Raw genomic sequence first — 11,761 nt, 5'->3', positions numbered from 1 at the left:
GTATTTGCAGTTTGTCTTTAGCTGCCGGGATTTCTGTAGTTCATAGAACCATGAGCCTGATGTGTTCTGAAAGATGAAATCCGTATTCTTAATATGACACAAAATATTACTAGGTGCTATAGAACAGAGGATAGAAGCTTCCGTGTGACACTACCCTGGCCACTAAACTTGACTCACTAAACTTGACTCATCTTATGTATAAAGAAGAGTCATATTTACCTGGGATTTTTTTTTTTTTTTTAGAGAAACGGGTGGGAATTCTAGAACACACATTTCATCTCCTACCTGAGGGGACTTGTAGTTTAGCAGTGTAAAACCTGGTGACAGGTTCCCTTTAATTAGAAAGAAGATGGCCGACACTCTCGGACACCCAGCCTCGTATCTCCTATAACAACCAATCAGAGGCCAGTTTTTCTGAATAAGGTCACAACAGCCAATTAGATCTTTGTTTTGTTTTCTATGCCGCTAACAAGCTGGATTTTGATTGGTTACCACTTATATGTCAATTAATAGTGGTGGTCTATGACCAATGGCCTCCACCCCATTCACCAATACTTGTACCCCTCAAGGGACTTTACCTCATTTCTACAAATCTATTCCTTGAATCACTGGTTACAATAGGCAGCGCTCCCACACAGAAAGGTGCCTGAGCGTTAAAGGAACCATCAAGATAAAACATGGAAACTTATTCATGAGTAATCTTCTTATATTTGATATCCATGGCCTCCTTCCTTCTAAAATCTGCTTTTAAAATTATGCTAATGAGACAGAAGGGCTCTGGGGGGTTGTTACCAGAGCCCCTCTGTACTTTACAGGATGTTACACTGCACAGGATCACTTCCCCTTCCCACTTAGTGCTAAAACTTCATTAGCTGCCCCGAGATGACATCAGGCAGGGAAGGGGGTAAGTGCTGAAAAGGGGCCTGTAAAGCCACAACATTAAAGGCCTCTAGTAATATCCTGAGGAGCCCTTCAGACTTATTAGCATAATTGTAAAAGTTGATTTTAGAAGAAAGGAGGCCATGGATAACAAATATAAGAAGATTCCCACAGTCCCGGTAGATTTCCTTTAAAATTCCTAAAGAAGGAAGGAAAAAGTATGTGGCGGGGGTAGCGTGCCGCAGAAAATCTTCAGGTCTCACGCCATTCCCTAGGTGTGAACACAAAGTAAAATACCCTCCTCTTACTGGCCCCCACGTAAATAAAGACCCCCTTAGTTGCCCCAACATAGCACATTGGGGCAGATTTACTTACCCGGTCCTGTCGCGATCCTGCGGTGCGTTGTCCGACTAGAATTCGGATCTGCCACGATTCACTAAGGTCGTGCGCCCAAATTCCTGCTTCCGTTGCTTCCCCGCTGAGGTCCGCCGGAGTTCACCTTCTTCTTCCCGGTGCATGGAAGTGCGTGTCCTGTGACACAATTCTAAATGTTAAACCCCTCACTTTGTCCGAATCTGTCGGGTTGTCCGACGGCCGCCCCCACGATTTGTGTCGCATGCAAACTGGCGCCAATGCGCTAAAAATCCGATCGCGTGCGCCAAAATCCCGGGGCAATTCGGCGCAAAATGGAAAACGTCTGGAAATCCGACAAAAATGCGCTCCCCGGACCCTTAGTAAATGAGCCCCAATGTCTCTTCCTGCGATACCCCAGCCTCTATCACTGCTTCCAAGTAGACCCTAACTCATAATTCCCCCTTTCTTTAGCTTGTAATGCCCTCTCTTTCAACATCCCACCCGCATTTATAACGCTACATTTGTGCTTAAAATTGCCCATTTTCTACAGCTCCCCACTTTTAAAGCCCCCTTCTATAGCCCCCCATTTATGTTCCCGGCCCCCCATTTATAATACTTCCACCTATACCGCTCCCCTTATTATAGAGCTCCATTCTTTGCAGCGCTGCGATAGATAGAAGGAAGAGCTGCAAGGAGTAGTGGAAGGACACAGAGTGGAGTAAATTATAGATATTTCTATATAAAAGATAATAATTATGGGTGACCATTGATGGAATAAATGGCTGCGATCTATGGGGGTCTCCTGAAATGTCTACGAGACAAGAGAAGTACAAGGAGTCTCCGGTGTCTGGCACAGAGGTAATATACGCTTGACCCCATCACAGCGAGGCCTAAACAGCGATGACCCCGGACTCATTACCACCAGAGGAAGTCACTCAGGGACGGCAGAGTCTCATGGTAATTAGCAAAACTCGCCCAGGATCCTGCTCATTAGTGATGACTGGAGGAAGACTCCGCTCCACACCTCCGTGACACCCATCTACAGCTGCCCCCGGCCTGACACCTCCGTGACACCCATCTACAGCTGCCCCCGGCCTGACACCTCCGTGACACCCATCTACAGCTGCCCCCGGCCTGACACCTCCGTGACACCCATCTACAGCTGCCCCCGGCCTGACACCTCCGTGACACCCATCTACAGCTGCCCCCGGCCTGACACCTCCGGGAAACACCCAAACACACAATTATTACCGATAATAGCAGCAGAACGACAACCAAAGCGCCAAGTGTGACACCACTACTAATGTCACACATCTCATGCTTAACCTTGGATCCATTACTATAAATCACTTTTACTGAATGAAGACAGAAGTAGTGTCTGAGAATCATCGAGACTACAGATATATATACACTAATTATACAGGAATATGTGCGGAAGTATACAAATCCTACATATACTCAGATGTACTATAATACTGTCCCCTATGTACAGGAATATAACTACTATAATACTGCCCCCTATGTACAAGAATATAACTACTATAATACTGCCCCCTATGTACAAGAATATAACTACTATAATACTGCCCCCTATGTACAAGAATATAACTACTATAATACTGCCCCCTATGTACAAGAATATAACTACTATAATACTGCCCCCTATGTACAGGAATATAACTACTATAATACTGGCCCCTATGTACAGGAATATAACTACTATAATACTGCCCCCTATGTACAAGAATATTACTACTATAATACTGCCCCCTATGTACAGGAATATTACTACTATAATACTGCCCCCTATGTACAGGAATATAACTACTATAATACTGCCCCCTATGTACAAGAATATAACTACTATAATATTGCCCCCTATGCACAGGAATATAACTACTATAATACTGCCCCCAATGTACAGGAATATAACTACTATAATACTGCCCCCTATGTACAGGAATATAACTACTATAATACTGCCCCCTATGTACAGGAATATAACTACTATAATACTGCCCCCTATGTACAGGAATATAACTACTATAATACTGCCCCCAATGTACAGGAATATAACTACTATAATACTGCCCCCTATGTACAGGAATATAACTACTATAATACTGCCGCCTATGTACAGGAATATAACTACTATAATACTGCCCCCTATGTACAGGAATATAACTACTATAATACTGCCCCTATGTACAAGGATATAACTACTATAATACTGTCCCCTATGTACAGGAATATAACTACTATAATACTGCCTCCTATGTACAGGAATATAACTACTATAATATTGCCCCCTATGTACAAGAATATAACTACTATAATACTGCCCCCTATGTACAAGAATATAACTACTATAATACTGCCCCTATGTACAAGAATATAACTACTATAATACTGCCCCTATGTACAGAATATAACTACTATAATACTGCCCCTATGTACAAGAATATAACTACTATAATACTGCCCCCTATGTACAGGAATATAACTACTATAATACTGCCCCTATGTACAGAACATAACTACTATAATACTGCCCCCTATGTACAAGACTATAGCTACTATAATACTGCCCCCTATGTACAAGACTATACCTACTATAATACTGCCCCTATGTACAGGGATATAACTGCAATAATACTGCCCCCATGTACAGGAATATAACTACTATTATACTGCCCCCTATGTACAAGAATATAACTACTATAATACTGCCCCCTATGTACAAGAATATAACTACTATAATACTGCCCCTATGTACAGGAATATAACTACTATAATACTGCCCCCTATGTACAAGAACATAACTACTATAATACTGCCCCCTATGTACAAGAATATAACTACTATAATACTGCCCCATATGTACAAGAATATACCTACTATAATACTGCCCCCTATGTACAAGAATATAACTACTATAATACTGCCCCCTATGTACAAGAATATAACTACTATAATACTGCCCCTATGTACAAGAATATACCTACTATAATACTGCCCCCTATGTACAAGAATATAACTACTATAATACTGCCCCCTATGTACAAGAATATAACTACTATAATACTGCCCCCTATGTACAAGAATATAACTACTATAATACTGCCCCCTATGTACAAGAATATAACTACTATAATACTGCCCCCTATGTACAAGAATATAACTACTATAATACTGCCCCCTATGTACAAGAATATAACTACTATAATACTGCCCCCTATGTACAAGAATATAACTACTATAATACTGCCCCCTATGTACAAGAATATAACTACTTTAATACTGCCTCCTATGTACAAGAATATAATTACTATAATACTGCCCCTATGTACAAGAATATAACTACTATAATACTGCCCAATATGTACAAGAATATAACTACTATAATACTGCCCCCTATGTACAAGAATATAACTACTATAATACTGCCCCTATGTACAAGAATATAACTACTATAATACTGCTCCCTATGTACAAGAATATAACTACTATAATACTGCCCCCTATGTACAGGAATATAACTACTATAATACTGCCCCCTATCTACAGGAATATAACTACTATAATACTGCCCCCTATGTACAAGAATATAACTACTATATTACTGCCCCCTTTGTACAAGAATATAACTACTATAATACTGCCCCCTATGTACAGGAATATAACTACTATAATACTGCCCCCTATGTACAGGAATATAACTACTATAATACTGCCCCCTTTGTTCAAGAATATAACTACTTTAATACTGTCCCCTATGTACAGGAATATAACTACTATAATACTGCCCCCTATGTACAAGAATATAACTACTATAATACTGCCCCCATGTACAGGAATATAACTACTATAATACTACCCCTATGTACAAGAATATAACTACTATAATACTGCCTCCTATGTACAGGAATATAACTACTATAATACTGTCCCCTATGTACAAGAATATAACTACTATAATACTGTCCCCTATGTACAGGAATATAACTACTATAATACTGCCCCTATGTACAAGAATATAACTACTATAATACTGCCTCCTATGTACAGGAATATAACATCTATAATACTGCCCATATGTGCAAGAATATAACTACTATAATACTGCCCCCTATGTACAAGAATATAACTACTATAATACTGCCCCCTATGTACAAGAATATAACTACTATAATACTACCCCCTATGTACAAGAATATAACTACTATAATACTGCCTCCTATGTACAGGAATATAACTACTATAATACTACCCCTATGTACAAGAATATAACTACTATAATACTGCCTCCTATGTACAGGAATATAACTACTATAATACTGTCCCCTATGTACAAGAATATAACTACTATAATACTGTCCCCTATGTACAGGAATATAACTACTATAATACTGCCCCTATGTACAAGAATATAACTACTATAATACTGCCTCCTATGTACAGGAATATAACATCTATAATACTGCCCATATGTGCAAGAATATAACTACTATAATACTGCCCCCTATGTACAAGAATATAACTACTATAATACTGCCCCCTATGTACAAGAATATAACTACTATAATACTACCCCCTATGTACAAGAATATAACTACTATAATACTGCCCCCTATGTACAGGAATATAACTACTATAATACTGCCCCCTATGTACAAGAATATAACTACTATAATACTGCCCCCTATGTACAGGAATATAACTACTATAATACTGCCCCCTATGTACAGGAATATAACTACTATAATACTGCCCCCTATGTACAAGAATATAACTACTATTATACTGCCCCCTATGTACAAGAATATAACTACTATAATACTGCCCCCTATGTACAGGAATATAACTACTATAATACTGCTCCCTATGTACAGCAATATAACTACTATAATACTGTCCCCTATGTACAAGAATATAACTACTATAATACTGCCCCCTATGTACAGGAATATAACTACTATAATACTGCTCCCTATGTACAGGAATATAACTACTATAATACTGCCCCTATGTACAAGAATATAACTACTATAATACTGCCTCCTATGTACAGGAAAATAACTACTATAATACTGCCCCCTATGTACAGGAATATAACTACTATAATACTGTCCCCTATGTACAGGAATATAACTGCTATAATACTGCCCCCTATGTACAATAATAAAACTACTATAATACTGCCCCCTATGTACAGGAATATAACTACTATAATACTGCCCCCTATGTACAAGAATATAACTACTATAATACTGCCCCCTATGTACAAGAATATAACTACTATAATACTGCCCCCTATGTACAAGAATATAACTACTATAATACTGCCCCCTATGTACAGGAATATAACTACTATAATACTGCCCCCTATGTACAAGAATATAACTACTATAATACTGCCCCCTATGTACAAGAATATAACTACTATAATACTGCCCCCTATGTACAAGAATATAACTACTATAATACTGCCCCCTATGTACAGGAATATAACTACTATAATACTGTCCCCTATGTACAGGAATATAACTACTATAATACTGCCCCCTATGTACAAGAATATAACTACTATAATACTGTCCCTATGTACAAGAATATAACTACTATAATACTGCCTCCTATGTACAAGAATATAACTACTATAATACTGCCCCCTATGTACAAGAATATAACTACTATAATACTGCCCCCTCTGTACAAGAATATAACTACTATAATACTGCCCCCTATGTACAGGAATATAACTACTATAATACTGTCCCCTATGTACAGGAATATAACTACTATAATACTGCCCCCTATGTACAAGAATATAACTACTATAATACTGCTCCCTATGTACAACAATATAACTACTATAATACTGCCCCCTATGTACAGGAATATAACTACTATAATACTGCCCCTATGTACAAGAATATAACTACTATAATACTGCCCCCTATGTACAAGGATATAACTACTATAATACTGCCCCCTATGTACAAGAATATAACTACTATAATACTGCCCCCTATGTACAAGAATATAACTACTATAATACTGCCCCCTATGTACAGGGATATAACTACTATAATACTGCCCCCTATGTACAAGAATATAACTACTATAATACTGCCCCCTATGTACAAGAATATAACTACTATAATACTGCCCCCTATGTACAAGAATATAAGTACTATAATACTGCCCCCTATGTACAAGAATATAACTACTATAATACTGCCCCCTATGTACAAGAATATAACTACTATAATACTGCCCCTATGTACAAGAACATAACTACTATAATACTGCCCCTATGTACAGGAATATAACTACTATAATACTGCCCCCTATGTACAGGAATATAACTACTATAATACTGCCCCCTATGTACAAGAATATAACTACTATAATACTGCCCCCTATGTACAAGAATATAAGTACTATAATACTGCCCCCTATGTACAAGAATATAACTACTATAATACTGCCCCCTATGTACAAGAATATAACTACTATAATACTGCCCCTATGTACAAGAACATAACTACTATAATACTGCCCCTATGTACAGGAATATAACTACTATAATACTGCCCCCTATGTACAGGAATATAACTACTATAATACTGCCCCCTATGTACAAGAATATAACTACTATAATACTGCCCCCTATGTACAGGGATATACTGTAACTACTATAATACTACCCCCTATATATAACAGTGTAGAATTTTATATAATGTAACACTTCAGGTCATGTGATTCTCCAGACTTTCTAGTCCTAATGGAATGTTCCGTTTTCTGGCCCCCTCCTGTCGGGGTTGCGCATTTTGATGATGACCTTTAAAGTTATAATTTCTTGTGTGAGCGCAGCACATTATGTATCTGGGTTATGTTAATGATCTCGTCAGACAGGCAGGAATCACGTCTCCCTGCGGGGGGCTGACAACTGTGTCCTCCACCATGACAGGCTTTTTGTTTCAGGCGATAACGTGTGATAATTATCCGTTCGCTTTTGTCAGACTGAATGTTGTGTGACAAGATAAATATTGTTTCTTCCCTTTTAGTGGAGTCTTTAATAACTACATCAAAAGCATATTTGTATATATTTCCATTGATCTCTGCATTGAAAACCTATAACTTTTATTTAACTTTAACTTTTATCTAAATAAAAGTACATCATTTCAAAGTTTTGCTGCTAACTATAAATGTATATTAAGTCTACCAAGTAAGTGAGTGGAGCTCTGGAGTATAACACACCAGCAGACTAGTGAGTGCAGCTCTGGAGTATAATACACCAGCAGACTAGTGAGTGCAGCTCTGGAGTATAATACACCAGCAGACTAGTGAGTGCAGCTCTGGAGTATAACACACCAGCAGACTAGTGAGTGCAGCTCTGGAGTATAATACACCAGCAGACTAGTGAGTGCAGCTCTGGAGTATAATGCACCAGCAGACTAGTGAGTGCAGCTCTGGAGTATAATGCACCAGCAGACTAGTGAGTGCAGCTCTGGAGTATAATACACCAGCAGAGTAGTGAGTGCAGCTCTGGAGTATAATACACCAGCAGACTAGTGAGTGCAGCTCTGGAGTATAATGCACCAGCAGACTAGTGAGTGCAGCTCTGGAGTATAATACACCAGCAGACTAGTGAGTGCAGCTCTGGAGTATAATACACCAGCAGAGTAGTGAGTGCAGCTCTGGAGCTCGTTGGCTCGTTTGCAGAGGGTGTGTTATGTGTGCAGCTGCTGTGTTTGTGCTCCTGAGCTCCTGGAGGAAGATCTATCCACCCAGGGCCTGCTCTCTCCTCTCCCAGGGAGGGAGTTAGTTTCTGGGGATGAGTGAGGGAGCCAAGCCCCAGGCTCCTGCTTCCCAGGCCAGGCCGGCGGGAGGCGGGAGGCATGAGAGGACAGTAACCGGCCAGCGCTATGGAGGATCCAGGGGTGAGATGTTCCACCAGGAGTCACAGCAATGCGGCTCCTACTCCCCCCGAGCAGCGGAGACCCCAGGAGCTGGATGTCCATGTTGGTGCGGGTGACAGCGGTCCTTCCGGGGCTGGAGATATGAAGCGGAGTGCTCACAGAGGTAAGGCTGACCATGCGGGGGGAGGCTGGGCGGTGCAGGGGCCCCGGGAGTCCTTGTCCAAGTATGCCTCCCGGGTCCAGAGCCACTTCTGTGAGTACGAAGAGGCGACCAGGACCATCAGGAGGCTCCGGGAGGAGCTGCGATGTGCCCGCTCCAGGGTGAATATAGCGATGGGGAAGCAAAGGTCAGAGATTACCAGTGAGATTAAAAGACTAAAATGAGACATTGAGAAGCTTCTTATCAGAAAGACTTTTATTTGTGAGAACGGCGGTCCATTCAAGGAAAAATTATTATCAGACATGGCTGATAACAGAGAGCAAAGGCTGATGGGGTTGCAGCCTGTGAGCCAGGTGGAGGAGGAGGAGGAGGAGGATGATGATGATAACGAGCTGCAGTTCCCACCTGGCGGCCTGCAGGAAGATCAGCAGGCCTCGTGCAGTGGGCCCCCTGCAGGACAGCCAGCAGTATCACCTCGCTCGGGGGAGGACAGTGACACCGGCAGCCAGGGAGGGGCGCTCATGGCAGAGATCCGGCTGCTCGAGTCCCCAGTGCGCATGGAGAACTTTTCTTTTGCTGACGGACTCCCAGAGGAAGCCGCTGGGGGGAGCAGCCGGAGGAAGACCAAGAGACATCCTGTAGAGACTGGTGAAAGGCGGACGGCAACTAAACGCAAACTGACATCTGACACCGAAGAAGCGGAGGGCAAAAGTCAATCTGGGGTTGGGGTCACCTCTGGACAGATCATGCAGGCTGGGGGAATTGGTTCTGTGGAGGTGGCCTCTGCCCCTATGGCCAGAGATGCTGAGGCTGTCCTGCCGTCCATCGTTACTGCTGGTCCAGCGAGTGTGAATGGTGCTGTGGCTGAAGGGTCGTTATCAGGGGGAGAAAATGCAGGTGATGGTGGTGCTGTGAGTAGAGATGGTGGTATGGAGAGAGGTATTGCTGGGACTACTGGTGCTGCTATGGTAGGAGGTGATGGTGTGGCGGGATGTTTTGCTGGTACTAAGGGGGCTGCTATGGGTGGTGGTATGGTCCTGTTGTGCCCCCAGTGGTGGCGACTCCTTCCAGAAGTTATGCTAATGTCAATGTCTCTGTGGGAGATTTGGCACCCCCCTCGTTTCGGGCCAGCGTCTTTTGGAGGCTCTGAGAAAAATGGGAAAGATTAATCAAGGCCGATGTGTAGTAGTTTGGATGGGGGGTGATGCTTGTCCCTCTCGCTCCCTCCTGTAGTATCGCACACATAACCGGGGTTCCAGATATTTCTCTAGATGATCCGGCAGGATTTCCCTCCTCTCACTGATGCTTTGCCTTTCTATTCATCAAAGCTGTGGAGAATTCCCGGCGCTCGCTCTTCTATCGTGTTATAGGCAGGGAATTCATTTTAATTATTTGCCTGAAGGTAAAAAAAAAAAGATGAAAAACTATCAGTGGAATCTCATGTAACATATTTAATTTACCAATTAGTCAATGTCCTGCGATATGGGGAAAGCCTCCATCACTAATGTATGTGCAGCCACCCAGAGCGGGCGCAGGAAGGGATGGGAACACGCAGGGATGGATATGAGATAGATAGAGAGATAGATAGATAGATAGGAGATAGATATGAGATAGATATGAGATAGATAGATAGATAGATAGATAGATAGATAGATAGATAGATAGGAGATATATAGGAAGGAGATTCAAGGCAGCACAACCTCTGTAGCCGGGTGCAAGATCCGCAATCCGTGGCAAAGGATTCTTGATATATTAAAGCAAAAGCAGCAGCACTCCGGTGATGAATTAAAGCTGGGTGATCTTTATTTCAAGGGTGCAACGTTTCGGTGTGTCCACCTTTTTCAAGCATAGGAGATAGATAGATAGATAGATAGATAGATAGATAGGAGATAGATAGATAGGAGATAGATAGATAGAGAGACAGATAGACAGATAGATAGATAGATAGATAGATAGATAGATAGATAGATAGGAGATAGATAGATAGATATGAGATAGATAGATAGATAGATAGATATGAGATAGATAAGAGATAGATAGATAGATAGATAGATAGATAGATAGATAGATAGATAGATAGATATGAGATAGATAGATAGATAGATAGATAGATAGATAGATAGGAGAAAGATAGATAGGAGATAGATAGATAGATAGATAGATAGATAGATAGGAGATAGATAGATAGATAGATAGATATGAGAGATAGATAGATAGATAGATAGGAGAAAGATAGATAGGAGATAGATAGATAGATAGATAGATAGATAGATAGATAATATATAGATAGATAGGAGATAGATAGATGGATAGATAGATAGATAGATAGATAGATAGATAGATAGGAGATAGATAGATAGATAGATAGATAGATATGAGATAGATAGATAGATAGATAGATAGATAGATATGAGATAGATAGGAGATAGATAGATAGATA

This window comes from Engystomops pustulosus, chromosome 6, assembly GCF_040894005.1.
Source record: "Engystomops pustulosus chromosome 6, aEngPut4.maternal, whole genome shotgun sequence".
In the NCBI taxonomy this organism is placed as follows: domain Eukaryota; kingdom Metazoa; phylum Chordata; class Amphibia; order Anura; family Leptodactylidae; genus Engystomops; species Engystomops pustulosus.
Note: the sequence above shows the minus strand (reverse complement) of the source record.